Source organism: Oryctolagus cuniculus, chromosome 10 (genome assembly GCF_964237555.1).
Source record: "Oryctolagus cuniculus chromosome 10, mOryCun1.1, whole genome shotgun sequence".
NCBI lineage: Eukaryota > Metazoa > Chordata > Mammalia > Lagomorpha > Leporidae > Oryctolagus > Oryctolagus cuniculus.
In genome coordinates this window covers 104814189-104830564 of record NC_091441.1, presented here as the reverse complement: position 1 = coordinate 104830564, position 16376 = coordinate 104814189, and the positions used below count along the sequence as shown (strand labels likewise).

The 16376-nt window shown below is 46.4% G+C and overlaps 1 protein-coding gene across 4 annotated transcripts in view; it reads left to right on the top strand.

Moving 5' to 3' along the window:
• Positions 1–349: 349 nt before the first annotated feature.
• Positions 350–16376, top strand: part of SNRK (SNF related kinase) — a 62369-nt gene continuing 46342 nt past the window's right edge. The window contains exons 1-2 of one of the 4 annotated variants that reach the window (XM_070050959.1): positions 849–1204; positions 1412–15561. The gene's annotated coding sequence lies outside the window, so the exon portion shown is untranslated. Of the gene's footprint in view, positions 502–838; positions 15562–16376 lie in introns of those variants that run through there. The other 3 variants (XM_008260225.4, XM_051851860.2, XM_070050958.1) reach the window with 3 other exon arrangements.

Below are 16376 nucleotides of genomic sequence, written 5' to 3'. Positions count from 1 at the left end.
AAACCTGGCGGGGGACAGTGACGGTGGTGAGCTTTAAAAGGTCCAGCACCTGCGATTCCTCACCGCACCCCCTCCCGCCCCGCCCCGTCCCTAAGGCCGCCGGATCTGCAGAGACAACTATCGCTGCCCTTCCCGGCCATTGTCCCGCGGCCCCGGGGCTTCCTCCTCCACCGTCCCCCATCCTCCTCGGGCGCCTCGCCCGCTTCCTTCCGCCAGCCACAACGCACACTCGGTGGGGTCAGGACGCCGCCAGGACGCCCTCCAGCCGCCCGCAGGTGCGCCCCGCCCCGCCCCTCGCGGCCCCGCCCCCCAAAGCCCCGCCCCGGCGTCGCGTCACGGTTGACGCGCGGCCCCGCGCAGGCGCAGCTCAGGCCCACCCTCCTACCCGAGGCCGGCCGCCCGCTCGGTATTATGATTAACGCTGGGTGCGGGGTTTCGGCGGCCGGGAGGGAGTTGTCGGCGCCGCGGCCGCTGCGGACGGACGCCCGCCTGCCTGCTGAGGTAGGGGCGAGCGCAGAGCGCGGCAGGGCGCGCGGCCGTGGGTGGGGGTGCGGGCCGGCCTCCGGCGCCTCTGGAGCCTCCGCCGTTGCCCGGGCCGGGGCGCCCGCCGCGGGCGGAAAGTAAGTTGCGCGCTCCGCAGCGCGCGGCCGGCGAGGACGCGGGGCCCGAGTGCGGCGCCGCGGCCTGGCGGGCGATGGCACCCGGGCGGTGGCACCCAGGCGGGAGCCGTCACTGCGGCGGCGGCGGGGCGCGGGCGCCCGGAGGCCCTGCCCTTGCGGCCGCGGCGGGATTGCGGCACCTCGGGAGGCGCCCGCATCCCCGCGCCCCGCCCCGGAGCGGGCCGAGTGCGGCGCCCGCGGGGCCCCGCGCCCGGGCCGGGCTCCCGGGGGCTCAGGTCTCGGGAGTGGGACGTCTGTGCTGGGCTGCGTTTGTTTGCGCTTTGCGGGCGAATCCAGGGGAAATGTGACCGCAGCAGGGGGTTGTACAATGGAGCGGGGGCTGCTGTTGTCCGCGGAGAAGGGGCAGCGGGAGGAGCGGTGCCATCTCGAGGGAGAGCTGGGAAGCCTGCCTTCTTTGCCGTGGCCATCGCCTGTTGAGTTCTCTCTGCACCGGTCGGCAGAGCCCTGCCTGCCTTTTGCTTGGACTTGGGGTCCGGGGAAGTGGCATCCGTTTTATCCTGGGCTGTCCCTCCCAGGAGAGTCAGGTACGGTCCAGAGGCTTCCTGGGCAGTGGGGACCAGGTCCAGGCTTTACGGGGTGGGGGGGAATCTGGCGGTGGACTTCCCGAATCGGTAGACGGGTGGAGGATTTGGGGACCTTGGAGCCTGTCAGGGTGCTTTGCCCTCTCCCCTTTAATGAGCGCGTTCTCCAAGTCTTAGGAGCCGACCTGCTTGTGTTGGAAATTTCATCAGGGTTAAGGTGAAGCCGGCCTGCCAGTGGCCTTGGACCTGCAAGCGTCGGGCACCCTGTTGAATCTCCTCCACATTCCTCTGGGGCTGAAAAGCCGCGTTTGGGATCCACACAGCGGTTGGGTCGCCTTGTCCCACATCAGGCTCTGACTTATCAGAATGTGTATCAGTGTACTTTCCAGCCTGGCTTGTCAAGGCTTATGTAATCAACTTGTTAATTTATAATCTTGTTACATTGCTTTCCAGATTTATAAAATCATTCCCTTAAGGAAATCTGTCTTCAACGTCTGCTTAAATATTTCTCTTGGAATTGGATTCCTGAACTGGAATGTACTGTACAAGTGGTGATTAAAGCACACTAATTAGACACGTTTCTTTCTTTTTTTTTTTTTAAAGAGCACCAAATAACATTTTGATCCGACTTTCTGTGTAATTGTCCCCGTGAGGAAAACAGGTGACATTCCCATGTTACAGAGAAATTCCATGACATTCCCAAGGTCACTTATTGAGGGGTGTAGAAATCAAGTGCGTGCAGCTAACTTTTCTTGATACTCGCATCTTCATGACTTTCCAGGCAGGAAACTTTGAATGCTACCTTTCAGTTTTTAAAATCTGCATAATTAGTTTTTGTTGCCTCATATTTGTGCGCAAAATTACTGTAGCTCTACTCTTTGGTGATTCTGAGTAAAAAATTTTTTTTCTGTTATTGCAGTAAAATCCATAGTTTAAAGCATAGGAGAACTCAGACGTTGTAGTAATTTCTGTTTTCCTAGATCAGAAATGCAGATTGGGCTTTTGTGGTTCAGATTTAATCACACATCCTAAACGGAAGGCTTTTAGTGGCCTTTATTAGAATGGAAGCACATCGGTGTTGTTTGTCCTGGTCCCAGGAAGCACTAAACCGGCCTGCGGGCCTCCTAAGGATCTTGAAATCATTTGGTCTGCCCCGCCAAGGCAGCCCCAGGCAGGACTTGAGATTCGATAACTGTATAGCAGGCTCATTTTTAAGTTGATAATTTTGTATGGCTGGCAAATGGTGTTGTAAATACCCAGATGGCCCTTGGCAGAAACATGTTCCCCACCCCTGCTCTCAGCCTTCACTGTGGGCGCTTCCTCCCTATAGAAAGTGAAACTAAATAGAAAAAAGTTGCTGGGTTTTGGAGATACTGAGCAGCCACAGTTCTAAGCATGAGCATAAATAAGGCCTGCTTCTTCTTGGTGGCAGCTTGTCTGAGCCTAAGAGCTTGTTGTACTGCCCAGGGAGTAAAGGGTACAGACGAGCCTTCCACGTGGCCAGAACTTCAGGAATTAAAAACACAGATGAGGAACTCTTACAAAGTCTTAATTTAACTCTATCCCAACTGGTTCCTGGGAGTTACTGTGTACTCAAAGATTTCATCTGAGATACTTTTGTAAGAAAACTGTTGGCCAGCGCCGCGGCTCACTAGGCTAATCCTCCGCCTGCGGCGCCGGCACTCCAGGTTCTAGTCCCAGTTGCTCCTCTTCCAGTCTAGCTCTCTGTTGTGACTTGGGAAGGCAGTGGAGGATGGCCCAAGTGCTTGGGCCCTGCACCTGCTTGGGAGACCAGGAGGAAGTGCCTGGCTTCTGGCTTTGGATCGGCGCTGTGCGCCGGCCATGGCAGCCATTTGGGGGGTGAACCAACAGAAGGAAGACCTTTCTCTCTGTGTCCCTCTGTCTAACTGCCTGTCAAAAAAACAAACAAACAAAAAAAACAACAAAACAAAAACCGAAAACTGTTACTCAGGGTACAGACACTTGCCAGTGTCTGTGTATGAGCAGGTAAATTAACATGGAAAAGTTGAGTTGATTCTAGCAGCTTGGAAGATAAAGTTAGCCTTTCATGAAACCTTTGTATTTCTGTTTTTGGGCCCTAGGGTAGAGGGTAGCAGTAGACAAGTGAATACGAAGCAGGTGCCGTATTTTGGAGCTAAAAGGCTGTTGGGAAACAGCAAGGTAAACCAGAATAATTGGAGCCGATGGCTGCCGTGGTGAGGCTCAGAGAAAGCCCTGCAGAAGCCCGAGAAGGGCCGGTGGACAGTCTGACTTGGGAGTGATGAGTGAAGTGGTCTTGAAGGACAGGGAGAGAGGGAGGACAGAGGACAAGATCAAGTGTCTGGAGAAGAACCTGGACCCAGGTGGGTGGGCGGGAGCTGAGGAGGGAGACAGGATACAGCTGCAGCTGTTCTTTCTTTAAAGTATTTGAAAAGGTGGGGAGGGGTGGGGCAGGACGGAGGGAGGGTCGGTGATGGAAGAGGAAGGTGTTGGGTATTTTGTTGTGATCTGGGCAGAGCTGGTGTAAAAACCCCCTCAGGCTTAATGGCCCCTGAGCCAGCACTGGCAGTGTGTGTACCTCTTCCGGATGGTGTGGAGCGGTGTTACACTGGTGAGGGTTGTTCCCTCCTCTGCTTTGCTGCACCTGTGCTCTGGGTTGAGCCCTTCTATCCCATGGGACGCACATTTCTTGCCAGGAAGATTCCTGCTGTGCTCTCCCTGGACGTTTTTTTATTTCTCTGCTGTCACTTCCAGAGACCCCCGAGAGCCTGCCTTGGCACTCCCAGCATTCGGCCTCTACTGAGGCAGGCTCTTCCATGACAGATCAGATCTTTTCCCCTTTCTTTGCTTGGACTGGGTCCCCCCATCTTCTGGTGTGTGGCTACTCAGCAGTTATTTAAAAATCAGAGGCGTAAGGTGTCCATGGGCCGTGATCTTTGAAGTTCAGGAGTGTCTCCAGACTCAAAGCAAGATTGGGTCTGAAAGTGCATCTCAGTGCACACGCCCCCCCCCCCCCCCCATCATATTTGCCTGGACTGTTTAATGTAGGTTGTGAAATCAGTGCACGAGAAACTCTGATTACCCAATGTAACTGTTCAGATCACAGCCACAGGGTCCCGAGATTCTCCGTTGTTGACATGAGGTTACCGTTCTCCAACCCAGAGGACTCAGCTCCTTGAAGGCAGAAAATGCTGCTCTGATCTGTACATCCCCAGACCGGAGTGATGCCTGATACACAGTCTGTACCCAAGAAGATCCTTACAGACGCCTAATAGTCGTTGTTGATTTTTGTCAGCCTCTTAGTAGGACCATACCTGCTTTCATGTCGCTAGGTTGGACTGAAATTGTTCAGTCATACAGTTTTAGGCCAAGAAGCGAATCTTCCACACTGTGCTAGCGCATCATAGATGCTCAGGAGACGCTGGTTCCTGTGCTGTCCTGCAGTCTAAGGACACTGCCAGCTTCCGCTGTCCACCATAGTGGTTCTAGATGTCCCTCTGAGCTTCGCCAGCTGTGCATTGAGTTCTCGGATTCTCCTGAGTCGTGTCTCCATGGCTCCTCGCGGTGGCTGCCCTGGTTTGTAGGTCTTTAATCATTTACCTGGAGACATTATCAGCAGTCTGCTTACCTGTCTCCCAGCTCTGGTCTTGCCTTTGCCGTCTGGTCTGATCTCTGCTGCCAGAGTGATGTGTTAAACTGTCATCTCTGATTGCTGCTCTCCTGCCCAGTGTTCTTTTTGGGCTTCTTACACTGGCCTGCATTTGTTCATTTAATAAGATAGGTATGCTTTGAGTAGGTACTGTGCTGTGCAAGCCCTGGGATACAGCGCTAAAGTAAGCAGTTAGTGGCCTTCAGTGAACTGAACTAATCATTTAGTCTGTTGGGGCACACACTGTTTGCCACATGATCACGCAGGTAATTATGACTCTATGGTTGTGAAGAGCCGTGGTGGCCAAGGACGTGGTGCTGTGAGTGGGAGCTGGTTTGTGTGGGGAGTTGAGGAGGGAAAGTGGGGATTCTGGAGGGTGACTTTAAGCAGGGCTCTGAAGCATGGGTAAGGGCCGACCTCACTGGAGAAATACAGACTGATTATTTGCGTGGGCAACACAACCCTTTGGGTATGTGGCCCTTCCTGCCCGTCTGACCTTGTCTCCTGTGCTCTATGCATTGTATTGTCCTAGTCACACTAGACTGTCTCAGGTCTCTTTCCTGGAAAGCCTCTTCCCACTATTGCCAATTTCAGCTCTTAGCTCAAACACAGAGTAGTTTCTCTGGGATGCCTTCTATGAACTCCCCAAGGCAGATTTGGGAGAAAGAACACCTCTTTTTGCATGTCTGTTCCTGTAACAGATTGTAAACCGCTGGAGTCAGGAGCCTCCTGGTATATCCCAGTGGTGTTTAGGAGCCAGTTTGTTGGGCGGGTTAGGCTGCTGATAACAAAATAAGATTAGGAACTGTATACATGACCCCTTCAAATACTGGGCTCTCAGGGGAGGGAGGCCAGTTCTGAAAAGTTAAGGGGAAAGAATTCTTGCGTGATTTTGATCCCACTCACAGCTTGTTAACCTATATTACCCCATTTAGCTTTCACAATAACTGTCCAGAGTGGTAATTATCCTTGTTTTACAGATAAAGGCATGCCTGTTCATAGAAGTTGAGTAACTTGTGGGGCTCTACATCGTGGCACTCTTTCCACTGAACTGCCATGTTGCTTTGCATATTTGCTGGATAAAGGAATTTTGATCTTTCCTAAAGTGTACCCCCGTGCTGAAGATAAGGAGAAAAGTTGACCATGTGGTACTTGGACATGTGGAGACTCAGGGCTACTGTCCTAGCTTCTCTGATGTTCCTTCTCCCCAGTATGTACACACATACTTCTTGGGTCATTATTTTTCTTTTATTCTGTGTTACATAACTAGGGGAAATATCTGAATAATATTTTGAACTTGCTTTAATATTCAACTCTGGGTTATAAGAAACATTTATTTTTAAAGATTTATTTATTTATTTGAAAGTCAGAGTTATGCAGCGAGAGAAGGAGAGGCAGAGAGAGAGAGAGGCTTCCATCCATTGGTTCACTCCCTGGATGGCTACTATGAACCGAGCTGTGCCAATCCAAAGTCAGGAGCCAGGAGCTTCCTCGGGGTCTCCCACGCAGGTGCAGGGGCCCAGGGACTTCTGCTTTCCCAGGCCATAGCAGAGAGCTGGATGGAAAGTGGAGCAGCCAGGACTTGAACTGGCACCCATATGGGATGCCAGCGCTGCAGGCAGCGGCTTTACCTGCTAAGCCAAAGTGCTGGCCCCAAGAAACATTTTAGGTATTTAATGGAAGTTTTACAGTGTCTAAACAAAATTCTTAGTAACAAATACTCATGGATGTATTATGAAGCTAGAGTATACTATATTCATGGATCTCTTTAAAATAGTCATACTCATGTACAGCCTTTTTATTTACCAGTGGACAAAAGTACTTTTTAAGGTACAGTTCAGTTTCTGTTTTACCTCATATTGTGCAAGTTTCTCTTCATTGTTGTACAGCATTATGAATGGTGCAAAAGAACTGTGGAATGAGAATATTCAGTCTACAGTTTCACGGCTCAATTTTGTCCTTTGCTCTCCTGTCTTACAAGTATTAACTAATCCTCTTATAAAGGAAAATGCTTTTGCAGAAACAAATGGAAAGAATATAAATTGTAAAGTATATTTCAGTTTGGGAAAAATCAAAGTTTTTTAAGCAGAAAATAAAACCTACGCATATTTTACCTGAATTTCTTCCTTGGTTTTGGCTGGGAAGGAATCTTGCCACTTGAAGCTGTGTGCCAGCAATTGTGCCAAGTTATTTTCAAGGTGCTCTTCTGTGTTTAGAGGACCAGTAATTACCTCAGTCTGTCTGAATGGTTATTTGCCTGTAACTTCCTTTCTCAACTTACAAAGCAGTTTCTAAACATTTCACCAAATATTAAAATTATTTGTCATTGTTTATTAGATAAGTGTTTGGTGCCAGGAAATTTGATTGCTGGCAGGTAACTTGTGGGGCATGTCAGAACTGGAGAAGGATCCCAACACCTAGATGTGTCTCAGTGCTTCTGCTTCTCTGGGAATTAGGAAGGCACAGGTCAAAGGGAGGCATTGTGTTGCTGCAGGGGAAAAAAATGTAAGGCTCAGACCGTGAGCCTAGGACCAGCGTGGAGTGAGTTTGCAGTCTCTGGCTGTGCTTTCTCATTTGAAAAGTGGGTATGATACTTGCATTTTGTCACTGGTTGTGAGGAACTGAGTGGTTTAACAAATAAAAAGCCCAGCAGCTATATAGATTTCCAGTCATGAAATTCTGTTTCCTCTTTTTGAGATCTGCATTCAGACAAAGCTGGAATTCTAATGGGGAATTGAGATAATAAAAGATTTTTTTTTTTAATTTAAAATGCGAAGTGAAAGAAAAGTAAGCTGTAGTTTTGCTGTAAAACTAATTTCTATATATACCTATGTAGGTTAGTAGTAGGTCTTTGGGAAGGTAGTATGTGTAATGAGAGGGCGCTAATGAGTCAAAACAAAAATCAGTGTTTTGTCAAACTTTGAAATGAGTGTTGAACTTTTAAGATTCTCTAGTGAACCTTATTTTTATGTTGCTTTCATGTAACACGCAAAGAATTTTTCTTATATCAGCTCTTTGAGAAGAAGCTTTCTCTGTGTGTTCTTAACTCTTTAATGACATTTTAAACTTTAGTATAATTCAGAGATAGATAACGTGGCGAGTTATTAATGCGGCGAACTTTCCATTGGTTGTGAAAGGGCGAATGTTCGGCACAGCTGGTCAAATGGAGAGCCATCAAGAAGTCTTCAGAAATTAGCCTTCTCGATGACCTTTCTAAACCTGCTTGTCTTCTACTCAGAATCATAGCTTCACCCAGATGGGCGCTCTCCTCTCCTAAGTCTGCCAGCTGGGTGCTGTCTCTGCTGCCGCTGTTTCCCCTGCTTTGGGAATGGGGTGCGCCTCTGCTCCCCGTGGAAGTAAGCCCTGGGTCGTGGGCCGCCCCCGACCTTGATGAGCCTGTTCTTCCCGAGGCTGACTTGTGTAATCATCTTGTTATTTGTACATCCCATTTTCTAAGGTTCTAAAGGACAGGGATGGTGGTGTATCCTGAACAGTTAGGGCTCAGCTTATTTGCTAATGCAGGTGCCTTGGTGCTCCCCTTTGCAGCCTGAAGGAACTGCACCCCTGTCCCTCAGAGGAGCTCAGTCTCTCTCACAACAAGTCTTGTTTATTGCAATTATGTAAGCAAGCATTCGATAGTATATTTTCAGGGAAACTGACTTTCTGTTTCATAGACCTTCTAGTAAAAAGTAGATTGAGTAATTATTTCCAGAAAGTAAAAATAGTTAATAACCCTCACCTTTCCTGGATTAAAAAAAAACAATATTCACTGTTAAACATTTAATAGAAGAGAAACATTAAAAGAAGAAAATTCTGTAATTTTACTAACTTAACATTCTGAGTTTTTGAAATATAGAGAATCCACACACATTACATGCTTTTTAAAAAATTGGGATGATGGGGCCGATGCTGTGATGTGCAACGCCTGCGCCTGCGATGCCGGCATCCCATATGAACACTGGTTTGTGTCCAGGCTACTCCTCTTTGATCTAGATCTCTGCTAATGGTCTGGGAAAGCAGAGGAAGATGACACAAGTACTTGAGCCCCTGCACTTGTGTGGGAAACCTGGAAGAAACTCCTGGCTCCTAGCTTTGGCCTGGTTGTTGTGGCCACTTGCAGAGTGAACCAGTGGGTCGAAGACCAACCTCTCTGTCTCTCCCTCTCTGTGTCTGTAACTCTGCCTTTAAAATAAATAAATAAAATCTTAAAAAGTCCTCACAGTTAGTGTTGGGCTTATGAAAAAAAAATTGGGATCATATGCTTTGAAATTTGGAATATGATTTATTTTTTTTTACTTAACATTATGTTGTCAGAATTTCCCACACAGCTTCAAAATACAGCAGCATAGTGTTCATGTTGGATATTTTATGATATATTTAAACATTTTCATATTATATAGGCCTTTAGGTTATTTCTGAGTTTTTGGGCATAAGTAAGTGTGGGATATAAATGGCGACATCTTTATTAAGACATAAATCTAATACAGGTTGTATATTCTTTATCTGAAATACTTGGGACTAGAAATGGTTTGGATTTTTTTTTTTTTTTGAGTTTGGAATATTTGCATGTACATATGAGATATCTTGGGGAAAAAAAACCCAAGACTAAACACAGAATTCATTTATGTTTCAAATAAAGTTTATACACATAGCCTGAAGATATTTTATATAGAATATTTTTAATTTATGCATAAAGCAGAGTGTAATATTCTACTTATGCTATCATGGCACTCAAAAAGTATTGGCTTTGGAGCATTTCAGATTTTCAGATTAGGGATGCTCAACCTGTAGTAAGAGATTTAAGTCAAGGATATTAATTATTTGAGCACAGTTGATACACCTACCGCCAAATTGCTTTTCAAAAAGTTAACTTGCTGTCCCATCAGTGTCAGAATCACTAAATGCTTCTCTTTTGTTAGTTGCTTCTGCCTTGGTTTACTGATTTTTTTTTTCCTGGTCTTGTGTGAGTGTGTGTTTTTTAATCATTTTTTAAAATTGCCATTTTTATCATAATATAAGGAAAAAAAGATGAGAGCAAATTAATTGTGTTTTGATAGTGGAAATAAAAGCTTTGGAGGAGTTGAGATTTAGATTTAAGTTTTCCATAGCTTTTGTTTTCCTGGCAACAGTGAGTAATAGTGGGTTGGCTTTATTTTGGAGTGATTTCTGCACACCAGTTTTGTTTAAATCATTATTTATTGTGTGAACACTTTTTGCCAGGACCACCATACTGATTTTTAAGTCTCACCCACAGGTAGAAATGATGATTTGCCTAGCGTTTTTCATCACTTTAACAAGAGGCAAATTCTGTTTAGGAATTTGAACTTAGCGCTTGCATTGCTAGTCCAAGTTTTGTGACTTGCACTGCTAACCCCTTTCTGTCTATTAATACTCAGTAGTGCTCTATGTTGGTTAATGGTTTGCCTGACTCCTGAATATATCCAAATTCCTTGATATAACCTGGACTTCAGCTTGTTCTATTGAGATGAATTAAAGATGACTTAAGCCGCCCCTTGCAGGATTGATCTGCATTGGCAACCTGGTCATTGCCCTGAGACTGGAGCAGGCTCCTCAGCATGACCCTCCTAGTCTATTAAAATTAAAATGACTTGGAAGAAAACTCGGAACATACTTTAGCAGGCAGTTGCCTTCCCCTGGGAAAATGCTTTCCCAAAGACTTGGAGGCACAGTTTGGTCAGTGATCTACTAACAAATAATGTGCTTAACTTTTTACTTTGTAGTTCCCATCTTGGTTCCATCCAGTGACTGCACCCTGGCTACATGGTCGTCACAACTGATCCAGTGAGAAATTCTATAACTTAGGACCTGTTGGCTTATTGGTGGTTCTTCATCTTGAAGTTGTAGCGTGTATTGGTAACTCTCACGAGGAGTAGACTGTTGTTTATTTTAGATCAAGAGAACAGCAGTGGTGACTGCATGGTAGGGTTGTGTTGATTTTGCTTGACCTGGGGGATATTGGTAATCCTGGAGGATTTAGCTTCTTGTCTTCCTTTCGGCCTGTGCCCTTTTTGTTATATATTTCTTTAAATTTTAGCGGTGAGATCAGGTTGGTAATACCCACTGAGAGAGCGTTAGTTTCCTTACTTAAGTTGGTTTTTCAATAGATAATCTGTACAATTCAGTCCGATATTTCCCATGACTAAGGCTTGCAGTTTTCATTTTTTGGTATTTGTAAAAGATACTGGAGAATTTCCATGTAAGAAGCTTAAATGCAGTGTGAAAGTAGCTTTGCAAAATTAAACTCTTAATTGTAGTAGAGAGTGTCGGCATAGGTGTTTTTACAGTGTTTAACATGTTTCTGAGGTTCTTGTGTCTTGAAATATTGGTGGACTGATTTTGGGGGAAGTTTATAATATTCCAAGCAAATTGTAAAGAGGCTATAGAATTAGCCTAGATTGTGCCTGGCCCCCTTTTTTCCAGCTCTGCTTTTTTCATGCCCTATGTTGGTCCCTGGCATCCAGGCAGAGCCACCTGTGCTCACCACCCTGTTGTGTCCTTTTGTCCGGATCTCTCCTGGGGAAAGCATAAGGGTAGGAGACATTTGTACCGTGCGGCAGTGGTGATGAAGTGAACACCAAGCTGAGAAAGAGTGTTAGCAGAGTGACGGGGTGAGTTCCAAATCCACAGTAGGTTGAATAGAGGCTGGCTCTACGACTGTTGTCAGCAGCTTGCAGACCTGTGTGGGGCCACCCACACTTCCTTCCTCTTCTCCAGCCACACCCACATGCTTCAGTTGCTTCTCTCTCTTTAGCTGGGAGAACATCAGTATATTCTTGCAACACACTCCAGGGCTTGTTTCTCAAACATAAATTTCCATTTTGTAAACATCCTTGGCCAGCTGGTCTGTTTCGCGTAGGTCCAGCCTGGGTCTGTGCACAGGCGACTGGGCTGAGTAAGAAGGCTGCCTTAGGGTGGCCGGGTTTAGTGGTGTTTGCCGTGTAAAGTGTCATTTTCACCATGTGGTCATTAAAAATATGGATTTAAAAGAACTAATTTCATGGGAAATGTTCATCATATAAAGTACAGGAAAATAGTTACCAGACTTCACATTCACCAGCTTAGCTTTGTAAGGAAGCCAAAGTACAAAGAGTTTTACTCAGATCTCGTCAGCCAGCCTAGGTGAGGTAACAGGTGATTTTACTTTGTTGTGCTTTTCAGCATTTTCTAAATTTTCTAGAATGAACTTGAATTTGTCCAACTTGTTTTTTGGAGAGCAACATTTTGAAAATAGTAATAAACCTCTCTCCCTGCTGATGTCTGCACTCCCACCCTTGCCCTGTGTATGGTCCCATTTTATTAAAAATATTGTGTCTTGGGGCCGGCACTGTGGCGCAGCTGGGTAATGCCTTGGCCTGAAGCGCTGGCATCCCATGTGGGTGCCGGTTCGAGACCTGGCTGCCCCACTTCCGATCCAGCTCTCTGCTATGGCCTGGGGAAACAGTAGAAGATGACCCAAGTCCTTGGGCCCCTTCACCCTCATGGAAGACCCAGAAGAAGCTCCTGGCTTCGGATTGGCGCAGCTCCAGCCATTTTGGCCAATTGGGGAGTGAACCATTGGATGGAAGGCTTTCTCTCTCTCTGCCTCTATCTCTGTGTAACTCTGACTTTCAAATACAATAAATAAATCTTTTAAAAAAGTAAAAAAATAAAAATATTGTGTCTGGACATATATTATACATAGAAAGGAATTTGAGGGGCTGTTTTCCAAAATTGTTAGCAGACAGTTGGTTAGAGTCAGGCAGTAGATGCATTTTTAAAAATCTTCCTCTTTTTTGGCCATTTTTGCAAGTTTGTATGATTGACTTGTTTTGTTTTATTTATTTATTTATTTATTTATTTATGTATTTATTTATTTTGACAGGCAGAGTGGACAGTGAGAGAGAAAGAGACAGAGAGAAAGGTCTTCCTGCAATGGCCGCTGCGGCCGGCGCATTGCACTGATCCGATGGCAGGAGCCAGGTACTTATCCTGGTCTCCCATGGGGTGCAGGGCCCAAGCACTTGGGCCATCCTCCACTGCACTCCCTGGCCACAGCAGAGAGCTGGCCTGGAAGAGGGGCAACCGGGACAGAATCCGGCGCCCCAACCAGGACTAGAACCCGGTGTGCCGGCGCCGCAAGGCGGAGGATTAGCCTAGTGAGCCGCGGCGCCGGCCATTGTATGATTGACTTGTAATTTCTTTTTCCCCTAAACAGATACTCCTTTCATAGTTTTAAAACATGTTTATTTACTATTTTGAAAGGCAGTGTAAGAGAGAAAGGGAGAGAAAGAGAAACTCTCTACTCGGTAGTTCACTCTCCAAATGCCCGCAGAAGTCAGCTTGAGCCAGGCTGAAAACGGGATCCCAGAACTGTATCTGGGTCCCAGCACTTGAGCCAGCATCACTTGCTGCCTCCCAGGATGCACTAGCAGGAAGCTGGATAGGAAGCAGAATATCCAGGACTTGAACCCGCCCTCTGATATGGGATGGGAGAGTTTAGGTGGTGCCTAACCTGTTGTACCACAATGCCCACCCCTCCTTTCATAATTGAAACACAGATGCAAAAACAAGGGACAGTGATACGTCACGTGAAAAAAGGAGGATGCAGGGTTGAAATTCATGCATTGAAAGAGCCTACTTCTGTGCAACAAGTAGGGAAGAAGCTGTATATGGTTCGTTAGTTGACTACCAGAATGTTAATAGTGCTGACTTTCAATGCTAGGATTACGGGTGTGAGGCAGAGAGATCTGTCCATTGGTTCACTCCCTGGATGGCCACGACAGCCTGGGCTGGACCAGCTGAAACCAGGAACCCAGAACTCCATCCAGGTCTCCCACATGGGTGTCAGGAGCTTAGGTACTTGGCCATCGTCTGCTGCTTTCTCAGGCGCATTAGCAGAGTGCTAGATCCGAAGTCAAGCAGCTGGGTCTCAAACCGGTACTACGTGGAATGCCGACGTAAGTGGCAGCTTAACCGGCTGCACCATGACACTGGCCAGCGGGTACCTTTTTAATTCTATTCCCCTATTTTGTGCTTTCCAAATTTTCTCTGAGAATATATTACTTTAATGGGGAAAAGAAGGTAAGGGAACATTTAGTCCTTTTTGAAATGGTACATTTGATAGAAAATTATCTTAATATTTTTAAAGCAGATACTTAGATTTTGAGATACTTGAGACTTTGCTGTACCACTAGGGACATTATTTCTTTCATCTCGCAATCTTAACGGCACTCAATTTCAATTTAATAAGTTTTAGTTTTTTTATGAAAACAAAATTTTTTTGAAAAAAAAATTAACGAAAGCAAACAAACCTTCCTTTGCTTGAAATAGTGAGCAGCTAAGAGTTTCTACTTGGGCGGTGGGTGTGCAGCCGTGGTGGTGGCAGCTACTGTTACTGAGTGCTTACTCTGTGCCAGGCCCTGTTTTAAACTCTGCCTATCTTATTAACTCATTTAATTCTTGCACAGCCTGTGAAGTTGTGTCTTATTTAATAACATCTTCCAAAGAGGAAACTGACCACGCGGAGAGGTGAGGTCATTTGCTGAGGTCCTGTGGCTAGTGCTAGGTGAGCTGGGACTCAGCTCCAGCCCCTGGCTTTCCCAAGCAGTGCTGCACCACTGCCTTGCCGCGGAGACTGTGGTTGCGGTAGGGGCTGTTGGAAAGAGAGAGGCAGGGAGGATGATGGGAGGAACTGTCCTGTCGCACTTGGAGCGCTGGAGGGTCAGGCAGTAGACATCCTGGGGCTTGCCTGTCCCTGTCTGGACCTGAGCCGTGGCTTGGCTGGCTGCTTAGTGCTGCAGTCCTGCCTGTCGTTACCCCCACGTTCCCAGCAGTGTGTGTATCTAGGGGTCACCCTCCTTTCCTCCTCCTTGCAGCTCCTGTGTGCTCTGTGCTCCTTCTCACGTGAGTGCCTGTGAGCTTGGGGGCTTCGTGATCACTGGGACGCTGCTCGCCTTTAGTGTGTAACGGAAGTCGTCCTGGCCCCAGTGGGTGTTCGGACTTTCCATGGTTGCGGTTTCTCATTGTCGTGGAAGGGCTCGGAAGGCTATCTCAGCAGTGCTCTGCTCACATTTTGTTCTTAGTGATAGCTTCTTCACTCTCAAATGGCAAGCCCGCAGTGTGAAGGTACTTTGTGTGTTCTGTGTGCGGGCATCATCAGTGGTGCTTCCTAGAGGCGAGCGTCTTGCAGAGGCTGCCGTCTGTCGTGGTGTTAGTAGGTGTTTCATGAGCCAGTGGGGACTCTGAAGCCAGCCTGGTCTGGGTTAGAGCCAGAGACTGCCGCTTAGCAGCCGGGCCAGGCCTGGTGGGCCTCACTTGCAGCCTGCCTGTGAGGATTCAGTGAAACGTGGTGAGCCTCTCACTCAGGAGGCAGTTAGGAAATGGCACACGTACTCGTATAAGTTTTTCCTTTAGTGGAATTACCTTTCTGACCCAACTACCTGGAAGAATATCTGTACCCATTCACTCTGAAAGTCTGTTCACTAAAGGTTGCTTAAAGGAGTTGGAATTCACAGAGGGCCGGGAGACTTGGTCACTAAAGGCGGGCTTTGCCGTTTTTATACTTTGGTCTAGAACCTGGCCTTAGGGCTTATATTTTGACTTGAAGAAAAGTTAAATAGAACAAAACTGAGATCTTTCTCTATTTTCTTTTAGGAGTAAGAAGCAATTAACAAAGCACAGTGATAACAATGTTCAGTATGCAGTTTGCAGGGTATGTCTGGGGCATGTGGTGCAGATTCCCCTTTATTTCCCGTAAGCCACGTCTTGACATTCGGCATCAATGTTCAGAATGACTTTCAGCCACAAACAGCTCCTCAGAGATCAAAACACGATTTAATAATTTTGTACTAAAATTGCCCTTTGGTAGAATTAGATAGTAGGCTGTTACTTAAAAGCGAAGGTGTTTTTCTTCCCAACCTTTAGTTAATGGTAATGTCCTTTTCTTTATGTATATGAGTGGTAGTTACATGGGCTCTGAGGAAGGGATGCCTGCACCAAAAAGTCTTTGACAGTGAGAGTGATTGTCTCACTAGAAGGTACACTGTCATTGTGAAGGCACTGTTAGGTTCTTTCCATGAGCTCACCAGCGAATTAAAAGTTATTTCATTTTGCCCTTTTTCTGGTGTAGATCTGAGAAAAGAAGCATCAAGGTGTTAAGTGATTGTCTCTGGGTGTCTGAGACCCTGAAAAAAGGCTTTTAAAACATTTATTTGAAATAAAATGGTTTTAATGAAAACCTCAGATTGATTTTTCAAATTTTGTTTGTATACCACTTTCTAGGAACACAAGTAAACTAGAGTGATAGGTGTAGATGAATAAAAATTTTCTAAGTTAGGGTAGCCTGAAGGAATCTGTTTTGGAAGCTTGTGCAGTAGAAAAATAGACACCTTTAGGTAGGATTTTAGGAGTAATTACAGCCCTTAGAATTAATTGCAGTTAGAGATTTAAAGATCTTCCTGTCCCCTGGAGTTAGCCTAAGTTTTTGTTTTCAAAAATTTATGTTTTTTGGGGGGAGCTGCTATCCAA